Source organism: Sinocyclocheilus anshuiensis, unplaced genomic scaffold, assembly GCF_001515605.1.
Source record: "Sinocyclocheilus anshuiensis isolate Anshui unplaced genomic scaffold, SAMN03320099.WGS_v1.1 scaffold217, whole genome shotgun sequence".
NCBI lineage: Eukaryota > Metazoa > Chordata > Actinopteri > Cypriniformes > Cyprinidae > Sinocyclocheilus > Sinocyclocheilus anshuiensis.
This window is the reverse complement of record NW_015536538.1, coordinates 1,923,068-1,943,470: the sequence shown is the minus strand read 5'-3', so window position 1 is coordinate 1,943,470 and position 20,403 is coordinate 1,923,068. Positions and strand designations below refer to the sequence as shown.

Here is a 20,403-nt window from a genome sequence, read left to right as displayed (position 1 = left end):
GACTTTTATTCATTAGATGAACTAAAGTTATTAAATTGTCTCACTGTTGCTAGTTGACTGCGATATGGTTGCCTTATTTTTTTTAGTTAGGTCAACCTTTTATTGTTTTTAATTTTTTTATTAAATTTTTTTTTTTACAGTGTACCCTAGTGCACTGTATAGAGCTTTACTCAATACATGTTTAGCAACTTTATAATCAAATTGGAGCCTAAAATGATTTGTTAACATAAATGATGTATTGATGTATTGAGTTCTATTCAAGTGTGAATGCACCTCTCTCTCTCTCTCGCTCTCTCTCTCTCAGCATCGGGAGGGGGTTTTGTGGAGCGCTGTGCTTCTCTCTTCTTCTCCAGCACGCTTTTGTTTCTGATCTCTCCAGTAGACGGAGGCGCCGCTGCGGAGAGACCGGCGTCAATCTGCGCGTCTCTGCTGTGTCCGTTCCTCCGCGGATGTGCCCGGTGCTTGTCATTGCTTTACCGTCAGAAACTGTTCGAGAGCAATTGCAGCTTCTTTTGTGGAGTTCAATTAATTTCATGTGACAGAAGTTCCAGCAGACTCGGATCGGATCGGCTCTTTCTCTGCCAGAGGCACCGGAGCATCCGCACATCGGTTCGGTTCTCAGCTGATCTTCATCCGTTCAGCCGGTGTGGACTCATACTCTCAGCTCTGACAACTTGAAGAACTCCAGGTAAAAAGGAAACCTTCTCATAACTATTAGTTGCGGATTAAAGTAGCAGTAGGGGTTTTGGTGGATGGATGTCTGATTTAGTGGATCTTTCAAATCCGATTTAACCGTCTAGATGTCTGTAATCGCAGCCAAATCGTTTGGGCAGCATGTAATTTCTGCTTGCATGACTTGATTGTCTGAATGTGGAAATCTAGTTCTGTTTGAGCATCTGCACATATGTGCAATGTAGTGAATGTTAGTGCATCGTCTCTGTGGGAGATTTTTGGAAATACTTTAGACATCTGTAGAAGCCACAAGAAATCCTGAATGATGTCGTATATATTTACGTTTAACATTTTTTATTTATTCAGCAGATGGTTTTATTCAAGATTAGATAGAACATTATAAGCATTTTATTAAAAGAGCCATAACAGTATGCATAAGATAGAACAATGCAGTAAAAGTTATAAGAAATGCCAAAAACTTGCATTGCAAGTCGCAAGATTTTAAACAAAGAATGCATAGAATGCATGTAAATGTTTACTTAAGTTAAAATCACAGTATAAGATACTTTGTTTTTGCAGGTTGAATTGAAAAAAAGCATCTACTAAATGCATAAAAGTAATAAGATTGATTAGTACTCAAACTAGAGCTGAGGTAAAATGCAGAAAAGAATGGAAATATAGAACAATACAGTAGAAGGTATTATAAGAAATCCCACTATACTTAATTGTAAGTTGCAAGATATTGAACAAAGAATGCATGTAAATATTCATTTAAATTAAAATCATAAGAGACTTCCTCATTTGTAAGTCTCTTTGGCTAAAAGCACCTATACTAAATGCATACATGTAAATGCAATAAAATAGAACCGTTATAATAAAATAAAATAAGAACCGAATACGCAGGAAAAAAATTGAAATATATAATGCTACAGTCAAAGTAACAAAAAATGCCAAAATCTCACCACTGCATTGCAAGTTGAAAGATATTGCACAAAGAATGCATGCAAGTTTAAATCACAGCATGAGACATTGATTTGCAGGTTGTTTTGGATAAAAGCATCTACTAAATGCATAAATGCCATAAGATTGATTAGTGCACAAGCTAGAGCAGAAGTGAAATGCAGAAAAGAGTTGACAGATAGAACAGTGCAGTAAAAGTTATTATAAGAAATCCCACTAGCGTTGCAAGTCACAAGATATTGAACAAAGAAAATCATTGCAAAAGATATTTGCATTGCAAGATACTGCACAAAGAATGCATGCAAATATTTAAGTTAAAATCACAGCATAAGATACTTCCTCTTTTGCAAGTTACCTTGGATAAAAGCGTCTGCTAAATGCATGAATGTAAATGTAATAAAAATAGCACACAAGCTAGAGCAGAAGAGAAGTGCAGAAAAGAATAAAAGAAATGCCAAAATCCCACCATTGCAATCAAGATACTGAAGAATGCATGTAAATGTTTACTTAAGTTACAGTCATAAGCAGTGATACACCATAAAAATATGACTTAAAAACATGCTTTGTGTTGTAATGTCCAAATGAGCCAGTTTACTTCAAATCAGAAATAGTTCCTGCTCCGATCAGCTGATTCCTGAAGCCGTTGGCTTGTACAGAAGAACAGGGTGCTGTAAATATCAGCTTACGAATGCTCTCGCTGCTCCTTTGTAGCAAAAGAGAGATATCAGTGTTGGTGAGCATTAGTAAGTGTGCTCGACGGGCAGCTGCGGTTCTCGGCGAGAGGTGTAGGCTAAGATCTCGTTCCCTGTGGCAGCTGTTCTGAAGTTGCTGGAGATCATAAAGTCTCCGGCAGCTGCGGGCATTTATTATTCATCCCGGCACCTCTTCACAGCTCCACCGACCGAGTGGAGGCTCTTCAGACCTGTACGACACATTGACCGCGGTGCTGTGACAACATAATCACGGGCCAGTCAGACAGCTGCCAGGATTCTCCATCAGCATTTCCTTTGGGATCGTCTGCAATTTGTGATTTTTGGGTTTAATCACAGGCCTACATGGATGTGTGGGTTTAGAGGGCCACGATGAGAGGTTAGGGTGAAAATAAGAGGATTAATGGTGATGGATTTATTGGAGTCTGATAATGAGATGGTGTTTTAGGGGTGAAGGGAGCGAAGGGTGAATGGATCAGAGAAATCAGGGCTCGGGGTCAGGTGTTATGTATAGTTCACAAATCAATCTGGTCAGCCTTTGTGTTTCAGCGACTGATCGATGCAGTACGAATTCCTCTCTCTTTTACTAACACATAATCAGAAGCAGTTTTATTGGCATGATAAAAAGCAATATAAATATTAAGCCTATGCATATAATTGAAGTTATAACAAAGACAATGGTTTCTGTCTCTCTTCTCCTGCAGCTGTCTGCCTCTTTGTCCTCCTTAAGAGCCAGTCTGTTCAAAAAGCAGCTCAACTCAATATCAGAGGCTCTTATTCACCAGTATGGCCATGACACTCAGCACTCTCTCTCACACACACAGTGCCTATGTGAGCATTGAAAACAGTTTTTGAGTCTATATGGTCTATTCAGTCCAATATAGGTCATGTTTCACTACAAAATGAAAAGAAAGAAATGATAAATTGTATTTTGCGGCAAGATACCATTGAGATTTTGATGTTACAGCATTTTGACACGATTTTCATGGCAATTAAATACAATTCCCATTTGCGGTACGCAAAACATGCTATGTATTTTACATTTTGAAATATTTAACAAATCATTGTGGTAGTATTTGTTGGGATGCATTTGCAGTATATTGATTTTAATTTAAAAATCAATAGAAAATAATCAAAGTAATAATAATAATGTAAAATTTTGAATGGTTTTCTGTATTGTATTTTTTACAGTAATGAGAATTTAAATTTTTATTAAATATTTAAGTTTTTAATTATATATATATATATATCTTTTGCATTATTTTGTGTTTATTAAATGTGTTTAGTTGTCGTTAAAATGGCATAAATCAAAAGAGGCTTTATTTTCTTTATGTAAAATATAATTTTTGATTTTTGGGTGAACTATGACTTCATATGGATATATCACCTGGATTTTGAATTTTATAAAAAATAAAAACTGTTCAGATTTGGCTGATATCGAAAGCGGAAAATGTTGTATTTTTTCCAATTTAAAGATACCAGATTTCAAAAGTAGCCTGTTTTTATTTCACATAAAAACGTCTGATTTTACCTAAAGTGTCTAAAATTCAGAGCTTCACTGTGAATTGTTCTTTGTTCTGTATCGGTGCGTTCCTGAGCGGAGACGTGTTTAAGACGTGTTTCTCAGTGTTTGTGTTCAGTGTGTGTGTGACGGCGTCTGTTTGCTCAGTGCTTAGTCTGTATTTACCATTAAGTCCTTCATCTCCATGGATCAGCAGCTCATGAAGTGATGTGGACGTGATGTTTCTTTAACAAACACACTGCTACTCTGAGTTTAAACGCTCTGCTGTATTGATTGGTTTATACTGCTGACCATCTGCATACTGGACTCTCTGCAGTGGAACGTAGATGAGGTTTAACTAAGCAAAACCGAACCACACATGCAACTAAACATCTTATTAGTGGTGTTCAAGCATCACTATTACTGTTGCACATATTTAAAAACCGCATTTATTTCAGAAAAAGTAAAAATCACAGAAACAAACACTTGTAACCTTGTGTGCAAACACACAAGCTTCTCAGGAACACAGGACACGCTTCTTCAGTCTCATGCAGAATTAATTGTGTCTGGATGTGTGTGAGTTCACAGGAGGGTCTCTGGCAGCCCGCCAGACACATGCCGTCATAAACACGGATCTTCCAGAACCTTTCAACTTTATTCGGTGGTTATTTTGTTATGCATACACTCCTGAAGGGATAATTCAACCCTCATGTGCTCTAAACCCATTTGAGTTTCTTTTCTTTTGCAGAACACAAAAGGAGATGTTTTAAAGAATGTTCACGCTGCTTTTTCCATGCAATGAAAGCAAAAGAGGACAGGCTCCAAAAATGACCGAAAAAAAAGACAACAGCAGCAGCAGCAAAAAACACCATATAAGTACCACAAAATGCTGCTCAAGGTTTAATGTCGGATGCTATTTGTTTGTTATTGGATTCAACCTGGCAACATGCATCTTAATGAGCCATATGAATGTATGAGATGCTTTTATTAGCTTCAAGGCCATTTTATTCATTCATTTGATGGAAAAGAGCAGCCTTGAGTGTAACATGAGTGTAAGTAAATGGTGGCTCTTAAAAATGTTTTCAGGCTGTGAAACTCTATTTGGAAGATTTTTCAATTTTTAAGAAGATATGGCAGGTTGTACGTGTAGTGAAATCAGCCCCATACAGACTGTCAATTTAGAGGATCACTGAGCACACATTCAGAATCTATGATAATGTTGTCTGTTCATGCTAAAGTTCATGCTGTTTTAATTAAGTTGAACATCAGTTCATTAATGCCTGCTGAATCACTGCTGGGCTGATGAACACGGTTACTACAAAAACTTTATAATAGAAACGCTGTGGCAATCACTGACAGTGCACTGGCAACTGCATAGCAACGCCTTAGCAACCACACACAACTGCCCACAACATCCTAACAACTGCATAACAACACCTTGTCAACTACCCACAATGCCCTAGCAACTGTATAGCAATGCCCTGGAAACCACCCATATCGATCCACCAAGTGCCTAGCAATGCACCGGCAACCACACACAATGCCCTGCTCATAAACAACCTGGCAACTGCGTACCAATGCCCTAGCAACCACCCAAAATGCCTTAGCAACTGCATAGCAACGCCCTGGCAACTGTATAGCAATGCTCTGGCAACCACTCATAATGACCTAGCAACTGCATAGTAACCGCCCAATGTGCCTTAGCAACTAGGCTTACATAGCAAAACTTTGGCAACTGCACAGCAACACCCTGGCAACCAACCACCAATATCAACTCAGCAACTGCATAGCAACACCCTGGCAGCCACTCACAATGCTTTAGCAACTGCATAGCAACACCCTGGCAGCCACTCACAATGCCTTAGCAACTGCATAGCAATGCCCTGGCAAAAACCTATAGCGACACAAAATTGCATAGAAACGCCCTGGCAACCTACCTCCAAAACCCTGCCAACTGTATAGCAATGCTTTAGCAACTGCTCATAAACAACTTGGCAATCACTCATAATGACCTAGCAACTGCATAGTGATGCCCTGGCAACCGCCCAAAGTGCCTTAGCAACTATGTAGCAACACGTTAGCAACTGCATAGCAACAGCCTGGCAACCGACCACAAATATCAACCTAGCAACTGCATAACAATGCCCTGACAACCACCTACAATGCCTTAGCAACTGTAAAGCAACTCTTTGGCAACAGCATAGCAACACCCTGGCAATCAACCACTTACAGTATATTGACCCAGCAACTGCATAGCAAATCTTTGGCAACTGCATAGCAACACCCTGGCAACCAACCACCCATATCGACCTAGGAACTGCATAGTAATGCCCTGACAACAACCCACAATGCCTTTAGCAACTGCATAGCAACACCCTGGCAACCACCCACAATGCACCCACAATGCCTTAGCAACTGCATAGTAACTCTTTGGCAACTGCATAGCAACACCCTGGCAACCATCCACCAATATTGATGCAACAACTGCATAGCAACACCCTGGCAACCACACACAATGCCTCAATAACTGCATAGCAACTCTTTGGCAACTGCATAGCAACACTCTGGCAACCACCCATATCAACCTAACTACTGAATACAGTAGCAATGCCCTGGCAAACACCCACAACACCCTAGCAACTGCATAACTGCAAAAACATTTAAGAAGTTCATGTAAATGTGCCGCAGCCTAAAAGGAAACGTTTATTACTCAGACTGATTCTGACCAATGCAAACTTAATTTAAAAGTTGCATTTGTCTCAGATTTTGGTCCAAAAACTACAAGCAGAAAACAAATGAGTCAGCGGCTGTCAGGCAGCATTTGATGGCAGAGTTTGAAACACAGTTGAGCTCTAGAGGAGGAGCATTTGAGAGCAGGAGACTTCAGCAAACGGCTCCATTGGCCTCCCTTTAATCTCATTATCGTCTAGGAGAAACTGCTCAGATTGTACAGCTATCTCATTTGTGATTTTGCTTTCCTATATGGGATTGTGGGTAAATGATGTTGCCCTGCTGGAGGGCATCAAGTTCAATAGAAGACATGAAGGTTTGAAGCGTTTGAGATCAGACGGACCCAGACTGTGTGTGTGTGTGTGTGTGAGTAGAATATACAGTAAATGAGGTTTGGGAATAGAAGTTTTCCCTGAAAACATTATGTCTACAACATGTCTTTTTCTTTAGTTGAACACCTTTATTTTTTATGCGCTGGTTATGGTGCATATGAGCAATGCTGTGGGAATAAGCCTGTGAGTTTTGATCTAGATGTATTAATGGAAATTCAGTGTCTTTTTATGAGCAGCAAGAGCTTTATTCACACATATCATATGTAAGTGCTACATAAACCATGTTTTTGTCGTGTTCATCATGAGCATGCATGCAGCACAAGACCTGGAAAAACTCCCACCAGAATTAAAAGATCTAAAAAGTAATGGTGGTTTCTCAAAAAAATCCCATGTATTGATTTTTTTTTTAAACATCAACCTGCCCTGGGACTACAGATGAAAAGTAGCCACCCTGCTTAAATCTATAAATCTATTTATAATAATACATAGAAATGGAAATGTTTTGGCTTTGCACAGTGCACTTAAAACTAGTTTGGTGGCTTTTTAACCCTGGATTAAGCAATTTCACACTTGTCATTTTGAAATAACATTACTTTATATAGTTGCATACATTTTCATAAGCTATTTTAGTGTCAGTCTTTGAATCCTCCAAAAAAAGAATGTTTTGCTTCTTCTGTCTTTTTAATGCTAGTAAATAATTTTTAATGCCAGTTATTCTTTAAGATTAACAATAAAAAAATCAAATAATAAATAAGATTGTCAAATAACACTTATTTTAAATAATAATAAAACATTTTTAATTAAGCTCGCAATTGTTTCCCCTGTAAAATCCTATATTTTATTTTAAGTAATGACGTGTGAGTGTGTTTCAGCACTGGACAGCTCCTGATTCACTCACTGCTGTCTCATTACTAAATCCCACTCCACATACTGTTTACACTCAGAGAACGTTTTTGTGCGAATATTAATGACTGTTCCTGGGGCTTCTGTAATGCTTTTGTCTTGCTAATGTATTTACATGAATAACATACAGTATATTTACATGTCAGATCTTCATTACTATTATTTGTTGAGCTGAGACTGATGTTTAGTGGTGTTTGCTAAGTCAAGCATCACTATTGCTATTCCTCAAATCATGTGTCTTTGCGGTGGGTTTTGCATGGGTGAAACGTGATGTTGACGTAATCTAATGTACTTGATTTAGTCATATTATTAAATAAATTAGTCATGATAAGTAAATATATTTGACTTGCATAAAACCAGAACAAACTGTCCAATTTTTTACAGTATATACATAGTTGTGCCTTCAGAATGGCTTCTTTTTTGCATCGTCTTTAGAAAATAATAATAAAAATATAGTTTATTTTTAGTAGAGGATAATATAAAGAAATTAATTTCCTCAGAGCAAGAGCTCTTGGGTCAGGGAAAAGCATTGCACTGAAACAAAGCAGTTATAATAGCAGTTTAGTATCCTTGGAGGTCTTTTACTTGCAATTTTAATACCTTTCACTAATATAAATCCCCTCTCACAGGAAAAGAAACCTGCTATTATTCTCCAGCATCTCTCTCTTTAATTGTACGTCTTCTGTCGCTCCGTTGGTCTGCAGGAGGTCTTTCCCAGCCCCCCTCGGCCGTCCTCCATAGACGTGTAATGGGCAGTTAAAGAGAGAGAGAGAGAGAAACAGTCAAACAAAGGAAGGCTCTCAGTTTCTTTGTGTTTATCGTCCATTCTTCTCGCGTTACACGCAGACAGACGCTGATATGAAGCGCCTTCAAGCGTGTTTGGCTTGATAGATTGTGACAGAATTTGTGTTTTACACCACAGTGACACGTTTCTCTTCTGCAATTACAGTGCAAATTTGATCATTAAACATGTAAATTCACTGATTCGATTCCAAATTATTGATTATAACTAAATCAGCCTGAATATATTAGTTTGCATGAATAAAAGGGGTTAGATCAAATTAAAAAAAACATATGTATAGTGTATATAAATTATTTGTCATTCTTGTTTTGCATCTTTACCGTATCATTTTTTGTGCCAATTTAAAATTAATTCAATGATTTGAAATGATTTTAAATCAATTATTTGAAAATTAATTCAGATAATTGATAATAGTCAAACAAAAAATAATGGTAACCTATTTTTAATAATATTATGTAATAATAATTGAAAAATATTTATAATTAATTATCTTAGTTGTTTTCCCTCTAAAACCCTATTTTGTACATTTTTTAAAATTCATATTGTTTTAATGCTAGTTAACTCTTTATTTATATTATAAAAGAAATTAAAATTATTGATAATAGTCAAATAAAAAATAAGTCACTTATTTTTTAATAATAATATTTAATAATTAAAAAATATTTGTAATTAATAACATTACAGTTGTTTTCCCCGTAAACCATATTTTGTTTATTTAAAATGCATGTTTTTAATGCCAGTTATTCTTTATTTAAAATCACAAATGAAAAGAAATTCAAATAATTGATAAGTCAAATCAAAAATAATAATCACTTATTTTTAATGATAATATTTAATAATAATTATAAAGAATATAATAATCTTAGTTGTTTTCCCTATAAAACCCCATTGTAAATTTTTTAAAAATGCATATTGTTTAATAATAATATTTAATAATTAAAAAATATTTGTAATTAATAACATTACAGTTGTTTTCCCCGTAAACCATATTTTGTTTATTTAAAATGCATGTTTTTAATGCCAGTTATTCTTTATTTAAAATCACAAATGAAAAGAAATTCAAATAATTGATAAGTCAAATCAAAAATAATAATCACTTATTTTTAATGATAATATTTAATAATAATTATAAAGAATATAATAATCTTAGTTGTTTTCCCTATAAAACCCCATTGTACATTTTTTAAAAATGCATATTGTTTTTAATGTCAGTTTTTCTTTATTTAAAATTAACAATTAAAAGAAATTCAAATAATTAATAACAGTTAAATCAAAAATTATATTTACTTATTTTTAATAATAATATTTAATAATTACAAATATTTGTAATTAATGACATTACAGTTGTTTCCTCTATAAAATCTTATTTTTTACATTCATTTAAAATGCATATAATTTTAGTGCCAGTTTTCCTTTATTTAAAATAAAAAATTAAATAAATTCAAATAATTGATAATGGTCAAATCAAAAATAATAATGACTTATTTTTTTAAATAATATTTAATAATTATTTTAAAAATATTTTAATGAATAATGTTACAGTTGTTATTCCTATAAAACCTATTTTGTACATTTATTTAAAAAATAGTATATTTTCCAACATTTATGGTATGGAATAATGTGTGTTTTTCTGCAGACCTTAAAAAGCTGCAACAGAAATGTGTTCAACGCTGAGTCTCACCACCACCACCGAGTGTGAACCGATATCCATATGCAAAAGACAATGAAGCGTTTTTTCCCTCCACGGTTAGTTTGAGTCTCCCGGTATGCCGGAGTAACCATGGCAACCAGACAGCCGGTTAACCCTCGCATTGCCAGCCGGTTGACAGTCAGATGCTCGGCTCCTGAGACCGCTGGCTATGTGAAGCTCCGCAGGCTCATATACATCACATAGACAGCTATATTGGTTAGTTATATCGGTGTGGATAATGATAATTAGCCCGTCAGAAGTCTGTCTTACCATCAGTCCGTCTATCTCTGGGTTAACCGGCTGACAGGCCTCTGGCTTGAAGCTTCATTATTTCATGTCTCTCCTCCTTTAGAGATGATTCTTGTCTTTGGGTTTTGTGCTCGGCTGTGCTAAAGTCCTACAGTAATTGGCCATGAAGCGCTGATGGCCACTGGTGAGACTTTGATCTGTTTGTTTCTCTGTAAAGACGGCTGACGCAGTTTTCTGTGTTGAATTGGCACCAGCTGAGTTGAGAGAAAAACTGTGCTTAATCAGTCTGCATTTCATGTTAGGCTGTATTTATGTGAATACAGATGCTTTAAGCATGCAAAACATGCATGTGTCCCATGCAACAACAAAAAAAAGCATGGTTATGCATTCGTATACATGTGTAGAGGGTTTTATGTTTACAATAATTTTGTCTTTTATTGTTATTTTACTAATTGCTTTGTGTTGTTGGATCTATTGTTGTGGTTTAATATTGTAAAGCATGCATTTATGAAAAACAAGCAAAATGATTAAAAACAAAATTAACAATTAAAAGAATTCAAATACTTTTAGTTTTACATTTACATTTATTCATGTAGCAAACACTTTATCCAAAGCGACTTACAATTGGGGAATACATCAAGCGATTCATCTTAAAGAGGCAAACAGTCACAGGAAGTGCTCATCATACCAAATTTCAGGCATTGTGTAAATAAGTACAAGCTAGACAGGGAAAGATTAAAGAAAAGAGAAAACAAAGTTTTTTTTATAATCAAATAATCAGCAATATTGTCAAGAATTCTTAAATAATAACATTTAATAATTACAAATATTTTAAAATAACGTTACAATTGTTTTTGCTATTAAAATAAGAGGCAAACAGTCACAGGAAGTGCTCATCATACCAAATTTCAGGCATTGTGTAAATAAGTACAAGCTAGACAGGGAAAGATTAAAGAAAAGAGAAAACAAAGTTTTTTTTATAATCAAATAATCAGCAATATTGTCAAGACTTCTTAAGTAATAACATTTAATAATTACAAATATTTTAAAATAACGTTACAATTGTTTTTGCTATTAAAATCCTGTTTTTTTATTTAAATTACACTAAAAATGTTTTGTAAATGAAATAAATGTATTTATTTAATAGAAATATTATTAAAATTAAAATTATTTATTTAATAGAAATAGAATGGAAAAACATCTGTCAACAGCACATTGACAGTTATATATATATATATATATATATATATATATATATATGTATATATATATAGCCTATATATAGTATTTTTACTATATACTGTATATATATTTCTTCTTGTTTTGCTGTGTTTTGTATTACTTTTTAAGGCATTGTGCTTCATTAAAAATAAACAATATGAATTGTGTAAATTTTTTTATGAATATAGTCTTATGTAATTTTATTTCAGATTTCTTTGAATTATCAAAATATTTGTAATACTTTTTTATTAACAAATTTTTTTTGAAATATTAAATGTTTCATTTGATATTTGTGTATTTTTTAGTGTATATACTTTGTGTGTGTGTGTGTGTGTGTGTGTGTGTGTGTATATATATATATATATATATATATATGATTTATTTCAGATTTATTTAAATTAACAAAAATATTTTAAATACTTTTTAGTTACCATTAACAACACTGAATTCAAAATGTCATATTTCAAAGTAATTTATTGGTATGAATATCTTTATAATTTTGTGAAATAAATAAAAACAGAATAAAATGTAATTGTGGTATATTGAAGTATGTCCTTTGAAATGAGTTTACTTGCTGTTTCACAACAAAAGATCTCAAATCAGTTGTGATATACAGTGTGAGCATTGATTATGGTTTGACCTTTGACCTGTGTGTGTTTGTATTACTCCTCTTGATGAATGGAGGCTCAGATGTAAGTGTGTTTTAGATGATTCTCCTAAAATTCATCAGGAGAAATAACATCAATCCCTATCATCCAGTAAGAGCACCTCAGATCATCGGATAAGAAATGTTTGGGTTCATTTTAAGATCTCTGACTCTGCTTGCTCTCCGTTAGATCTCATCGCTGTCTGGAGCAGATATTACAGAGACGTGGTTCGTCTTTGCTGTGGGTGGTTTTGACTCCCACAGATTTTCCTGCATGTAAATGTCAGCGCTGCTTCAGAACCGGATTAGATTTAAACCGGTCTGAATAGGAGAGCCGCTTCATTGTGGTGTGTGTGGGTGTGTGAGATGAGAAGCGCTGGAAGTCTGTCTGAGCGAGACAGAGCTGAAAATATGTGAGAAACCCAAACTCATCTGAAAGCTGGAGTTTGTTTATGATTTCTGATCTCCTTCCCATAATGCCTGCACATATGAATGATGTCATACACCCACATCTCCATGAAATCTCACAGTGTCTCCAAGTGTTAGTGAGGCTTCTCAAGTGGTTCGTGTGTGTGTGCGTTTATATGCCTTGCAAATGAAAACATTTGGATTTATGTGATATTTTGAAACTTGTTGTCGAATTGTGCTCATTTAAATATGTAGTTGAGGTCCTTCATTGAGCATTATTTTCAGGAAAACAGATTTCATAAGTGTGAAGGAGCTAAAGTATATCTTTTATTTATTTTTTGTAAAAAAAAATAATGTATGGTTTATTCATATATATTTTTGATATTTTTTGTAGTTTGGGGTTAGTATAAAATTTAGTATAAAATGTTTTTGAACAAAGACTCTTCTGCTCTCCAAGGCTGCGTTTATTTGACCAAAAATACAGGAAAAACAGTAAAAATGTGAAATTTTATTACAATTCAAGAAAGCTGTTTTCTGTGTGGATATATTTTAAAAAGTAATTTATTTCTGTGATCAAAGCTGAATTTTCAGCATCATTACTCCAGTCTTCAGTGTCACATGATCTTCAGAAATCATTCTAACATGCTGATATATAAGAAACATTTCTGATTTTTCTGGTTTTAGTCACTTCATATTTTTGTGGAAACTGGGATACATTTTATTTTTCAGGATTCTTTTATGAACAGAAAGTTGAAAAGATCAGCATTTATTTGAAATAGAAATCTTTTGTAACATTATAAATATCTTTACTGTCACTTTTGATCAATTTAAAGGGATAGTTCACTCAAAAATGAAAATGTGATGTTTATCTGCTTACCCCCAGGGCATCCAAGATGTAGGTGACTTTGTTTCTTCAGTAGAACACAAATTAGATTTTTAACTCAAACCGTTGCAGTCAAAAAACATACACAAACAAAACCAAATTAAACCCTGCGGCTTGTGACGATACATTGATGTGTAAAGACACGAAACGATCGGTCTGTGCAAGAAACTGAACAGTATTTATATAGTTTTTTACCTCTGATTCACGCAATGTCTGAACTGTCCTGAGCGCGTCCTCGACAGCATTATCTCTCAAATGGACCATTGACACTCCTAATTGAGATTGTAGATAGAGTGTCAATGGTCCATTTGAGAGATAGGTGGCGGTAATGCACTTATAAGTCTGTGATCCGCCGTAAAGCAAGAAGAAGAAGAAGACGCCTCACGCGCAGGCTGTCGAGGACGCGCTCAGGACCGTTCGGACATTGCGTGAATCAGAGGTAAAAAATTATATAAATACTGTTCAGTTTCTTGCACAGACCGATCGTTTCGTGTCTTTACACATCAATGTATCGTCACAAGCCGCAGGGTTTAATTTGGTTTTGTTTGTTTATGTTTTTTTGACTCTCAAAGCCGTGATTCCCATCCACTTCCATTATAAGACTGACAGACTGCAACGGTTTGACTTAAAAATCTCCGTTTGTGTTCTACTGAAGAAACAAAGTCACCTACATCTTGGATGCCCTGGGGGTAAGCAGATAAACATCACATTATCATTTTTGGGTGAACTATCCCTTTAATGCATCCTTGCTGAATAACAGTATTAATTATTTAACAAAAAATCACTGGCCTCAAACTTTTAAAAGGCTGCGTGTATAAGTTGCTTTAAAAACAACTCCTAATAATATTTCATATGTAGCCAGTGATGTTGGCCCAGGAAAATTCAGTTTCCCTCTGTAGAGTTTGATGGCGTTTGGTCTGTTGAGCTCTGAAGCCTCCTGAGGTGTGTTGTGTTCGAGGCTGTTTGTTGTTTTAATGTCTTGTCCCTCTTTGAATCTGAAGAGGCATTGGAGTAGAGGGAAATACTCATTATCTCTCATTATCTTCTCTCAGATGTGCTGATGAGCTGCACGAGTTACACAGAGAGGCAGAAAACCACACTCTCTGACCCGTCCGTGAATCTGTGCTCGTCACGGCTGCTCACAGTGAGCACCCTAGTGAGTCGTCTTACTGCATACTGTCTGTAAAGAGTGGAACCTCATGAAACTAAGTCTACATAGGCAGCACACATATAGCATTGATGCTATGCTGAGGATGCAATAATCATACACTGCTTAGCAACTTGCAATATTTGTATTTATGGTGTTTTTTTTGTTGCATATTTGCATCTATCACTTAGCAACAAGCAACAAGCTGTGTTGACTAGGGATGCAGTAATTTAATATGATTACAAATACACTGTAACCACAAATATTGGGTAAAATAATGCACTTTTATTGAACCAGTTATTTTATTATTATGTATGTACTATTATAGTTTTTTTTTATTTTTTTATTTTAGTTTCAGTTTAAGGTTTATTCATTTTTTTTATGTTGTTTTTATTTTGATTAGTGTTTGTTTTTTAAATATTTCTATTCAACATTCTTTAATTTTAGTAATTTTCGTACTTCAGTATTATTTATATACTATTAAAGTATTTATTAATATTTTGAATTATTGAAATATTGAAATTTTCATTTGAGTTTTAATAATTTTAGAATTGTTGAAATAATTTTGTTATAGGCTATTGTCTTTTATTCATGTTTTGTCTATTAAGCTTTAGATTTATTTTCAGTTTTAGCACTTTAACTCAGACTTACAGTATTTTATTTCAGTTTCTAATTTTCATTTAAGTTTAAGTAAAAATCTTTCCATCTGATATATTTTATTTTATTTCAGCTTTATTTCAGTTTTTTTTTTTTTAAATAATTATAATTTTAATCAGGGTTATTGTAGTTAACTAAAACTAAAACCATAAAAAACATTTTTTATTACTTACTTACAGTATATTTCAGCTGTTTGCCAAGGCAAAATATCTCACTTTCATTTTCATTTCAAGTACTAAACTAACTAAAATAACTAAAACTGAAATAAAAATGAATGAAAATGATATAGACATGTTTTTTTTTATAAAACAAAAACTATAAATGACAAAAACACAGGACAATTACTAAAGCTTCAACTACAATTGAAGTGAAATGTAAAATGTAAAAATAAACTATAAAAGTATCTCAATGATAAAAAAAAACACTGGATTTTAGCTTGCATTTACGACACTAGATTGAACTTTTCAGTATAGAAAGTGTCAAACCGTACAAAGTAAATAAATGGATACACAAATGAAAAACATCTAATGAAATTCATTTTGTACTGGCAATATTTTCAGTAAAAATGTTTTAGGTTTCTAGAGCCGTTTCATTTGGTTTGTAGTTTAGATTTCAGCCCACAGACTGGTTTCTCTTCATGACTTTCTGTGTTTTAAACCTGCTGATTTCCAAGAAGCTGGAGTCCTCACATCCACTCATTCTCTCAGATAAACCGGCACTGAACGCAGACTCACACAGACCAATCAAACACCGACAGTATGAAGCAGCAGCAACACAGAGCGAGTGATCCAGCTTCAGCGTCAGCTGCGTCTCGCTTTGATGAAGTCACACGGGGAGCGAGCCGCCGGAGCTGCATTTGAGTGGCGGGAGTATGGCCTGGAAAACACAGACGCTGATTTAATCAGAAAATGCAAAAAAGGCCTTGAGAAACTGTCTGTCGTGTCTAACCTCAAACTAACTCAATGCCTTTATCATTTTCAGCTTTAACTCAAAGATCAGATTGACCACTATGGGGATAGTTAATCATGAATCTTGAAGTTTGGCAGGTCTTCATTGTCACATGATCCTTCAGAAATCATTATAATATGCTGATTTGCTGCTCAAGAAACATTTGTACTGCTGAATATTTCTGTGTAAACTGTGATACATTTTATTTTTCAGGATTCTTTGATGTATAGAAAGTTGAAAAGAACAGCATTTATTTAAAATATAAATCCTTTGGAACATAACTGTAATCCTTTCCATTTTTCCATTTCAGATTTCCATTTTTTCACTTTTTTTACTTCAAAATTTCACTTTTAATTCAATATGTTACTTGCCGTTTCTTTGTAATTATTTGAAATTTACTACAATTTCTGAGTGAAAATTGCTTAAGTTTTAATTTTTTCTCAGTGTGTCGTTTTTATTTTTAAATGCTTTATATCTGTTGCTATCTGTTTCATTAATGTTTTTATGTGCATGACTTTCATATCACTTTCCCCAGTCTTTCAGATCATAAAGGCAGAATACAAATGTTAAAAGTGAAAGTCACGGTCATTTTATTTTATTGTCATATTTTTCTCCAGTGTGCTATTCTGAAAAAATATATATTTAAAATGTCACATTATATTGATTTCATTCACTCTGATTCATTTTTAAACTTCCCCTTCTTCTGCTTAAGATGCAGCTGAAGGCACATCTTTAAAAAAAAGCTCAAGCTTGTGTTTATAATCACATAAAGTGAATCAAATGACATTTCAGACAAATATCACAGCATATCTCAGCCTGTCTGACATATAGCTTGTTTTGCAAGCTGTCAATCAGATGTCTTTATCATTTCTTGTTGTTTTATTGCTCAGATATTGTGCGTTCATAGCTTTCATATCGAATCTTTCTCTTAAACTCTTATAGTAGAAATTAAAAGAGAAACAAATGAGTTAAGTATTTGTCTACCAGTAAGAGAGCTTTAAAATGAATGTTGAGAGCAGCTCAGATCATTGGATGAGAAATGTTTGTGTTCATATTGAAACTCACTTTGTTTATGTCTTCAGCCAAATCCTCCCATGGTGCACTGCAGTGTGTATGCGATCAGATATCAGATTTGTTGTTCTCTCTAAACCGAATCTGTCCGTCTAACACACTAGTGCTGGAGAGGCTGTTAACTAAAGTAATAGCCCTACTAACATTTGTCAGTGTGACAGTAGCTTATCTGTGAAAAATGCAGCTTCTCCAGCAACAAGCTGCTTTACTGAAGAGGCTGTGTAGCTTTTGCTGTTTATGTCACGTTGTGTTGCACAGAGCGAGCTGATCAGTAATGAAACACAATCTCCTCTATATCGGTCTGATTTATTTTAGTAAAGCGACTAATTTGGATGAATAATGTCAAGTAATCAGTATAAACAACTCACTGATTCATTTGAGCCATTGTTCAGTGGTATTTCCAGGAGTCCTTGTGCCTCATTTTGTTGTGAAATAAGTAGTTTTTATCACTTGTTTCTTTTGCTCAAGTTATACTAGTTACAGTATCTTTTATACTTTTTTTGGAAAAGAGAATGTATGGTTCAAAAGCATTGTAAATGTCTTTACTGTCACCTTTGGTCCGTTTAATGCATCCTTGCTGAATAAAATTATAATTTTTTTAAATTATTTTATTTTATTTTATCTTTTTTTATTTCATTCGTTTTATTTACTGTAATACTACTTCATTGTTTTCGTGCCAGATTTTGGTCTTATGTTGGCAAAAATTTAGTCCAGAAATCGAGTGATTAGTTCTTCCTCGCTTGTTGTTTGCAGGCGGGCTGATAAGAAAAGCTGTGTGCTTGTTGTTTTTGTGTGCAGTCTGCATCAAACAGCCGTGGGCTACGAGACGGCTTTGATACATCCCATAAACACACAGTCCTGCTCGCGTTTGCTTATGATAAATGCTGCAGTTTCAGTACCGTAGTTTGTTAAAGTCCCGCTCATGATTCGGCCTCAGCTGTGTCTCTAGTTACCGCTCTAAATAGCACAGCTAACCGACGCGAGTTAAATCACCTCTGACAAAAGCGCTGCCGAAGCATTCAGGAATTGAAATGCTAAACGCCTGGAGTGTCAGCGAGTTTGCATTTACAGTACAGAGAATAGCTGCTCGCTCGCTCACAAACTCATCTGACATTTCAATGCTGGAGCCGAACTGGTGCACGACCTTCCCATGCCTGTAAATAAGTCTTCCGTCCCTTTTATTTCCGTCTTTCTCTCTCTCTGGCTGTCTCTGGTGCTGTTTGGCTCTTACATGCTGGCGTTTCTCCTCCTCTCTCCATGTTTCCCTGTGGAGGTGCTGTTGGCAGAGCGTTTGTGAGCTGTAAGCCGAGTGTCGGGATGCTGGTGCCAGTCGAGAGAGATCAGGGAGCGAGTCCTCGCCGCATGCATAATGGATAGAGGGCATGAAATCACTTCACACGTCCTGCTGACTGACACCAAATTCACACCCTCCTGATCTCTCAGCCTCTCGTGACCCTGCTGAGGCCTCCTCATACTCAGGCTCATTACAACTCCTGAACTTACACTACAGTTACAGCATCTTTTATACTTTAATTTGGAAAAGAGAATGTATGGTTCAAAAGCATTGTAAATGTCTTTACTGTCACTTTTGGTCAGTTTAATGCATCCTTGCTGAATAAAATAATTATATTTTTTAAATAATTGTATTTTATTTGATCTTATTTTGTTCTTGTTTATTTATTTATATAGCACCATTTAAAACACAACCGAGGTTGAACCAAAGTGCTTTACATAAAAGTACAAGAATGGAAACAAACATCGACATATAAAACACCACATTTAATCATTGTATGCTACCAACATTAGATGTGCTTTCAACAGTTTCTTAACATTTATTTTATTATTTAATTAGTTTTATTTACTGTAATACTACTTCATTGTTTTCGTGCCAGATTTTGGTCTTATGTTGGCAAAAACTGTCAATTTAGTCCAGAAATCAAGTGATTAGTTCTTCCTCACTTGTTGTTTGCAGGCGGGCTGATAAGACAGCTGGTCGCTAGGGTTTTGCTAAACGGGTACTGGGGGTACTAGGTGGTTGTTAGGGTGTTGCTAGGTGCTTATGGTGTTCTGAGTGGTCGCTAGGGTGTTGCTAGGTGGTTATGGTGTTCTGGGTGGTCACTAGGGTGTTGCGAAATGGGTACTGGGGGTACTAGGTGGTTGCTATGGTGTTGCTAGGTGGTTATGGTGTTCTGGGTGGTTTCTAGGGTGTTGCTAAGTAGTTACTAGGGGGTTCTGGGTCATTAGGGCATTGCTGGTTGGTTGATAGGGTGTTATAGGTTGTTGCTAGGAGGATGATAAAAACATGAGTGTTAGGGGGTTATTTGAGTGGTCATTAGGGTGTTTCTAGGGTGTTCTGGCTGTAGCCGGTTTGTGCTGCTGTGTGGGCGAGTGTTAATGTGTTTCATTACATTTAAAAGAATGTAATATAAAGGGAAATTATCCAGAAGCCAGAAGTTTCCTATGTAAGCGGTTAGAGACGGCGTGAAGGATACTGAAAGACAGACCACCCACTGAGAGAGACGTACAGCGAGGGGAAGTTCAGTAAACTGATTGCTATTCTGAGAGTGTTGTTGATGGTGTGTCTGACGGGTGGCTAGTGCTGTATTACAAAAAAACATCCTTATTAGCATCCTGCCACTGCATTAATATTCATATTCTCCTTCATCTCCTTTATAAAGGACACACAGTCCACCTAATAAACCACATTGTGTGTTTCTGTTGTGCACTTTTTAAAAACATATTAGTTCAATTGTATTTTAGTGTGCATGTGAATGCAGGACAGGTCAGGGTGTGTTTGATTGTCACCACATTTTTAAGGCCCTATTACATTTCTATTTTAATTTTTCTGGATTCTGTTTTTTTTTTTTTTTTGG

At 35.1% G+C, this 20,403-nt stretch overlaps 1 protein-coding gene across 1 annotated transcript in view; it reads left to right on the top strand.

Moving 5' to 3' along the window:
• The first annotated feature begins 329 nt into the window (after positions 1–329).
• Positions 330–20,403, top strand: part of LOC107696707 (neurocan core protein-like) — a 76,223-nt gene continuing 56,149 nt past the window's right edge. Inside the window, exon 1 of the mRNA XM_016497181.1 lies at positions 330–688. The gene's annotated coding sequence lies outside the window, so the exon portion shown is untranslated. The remainder of the gene's footprint in view (positions 689–20,403) is intronic.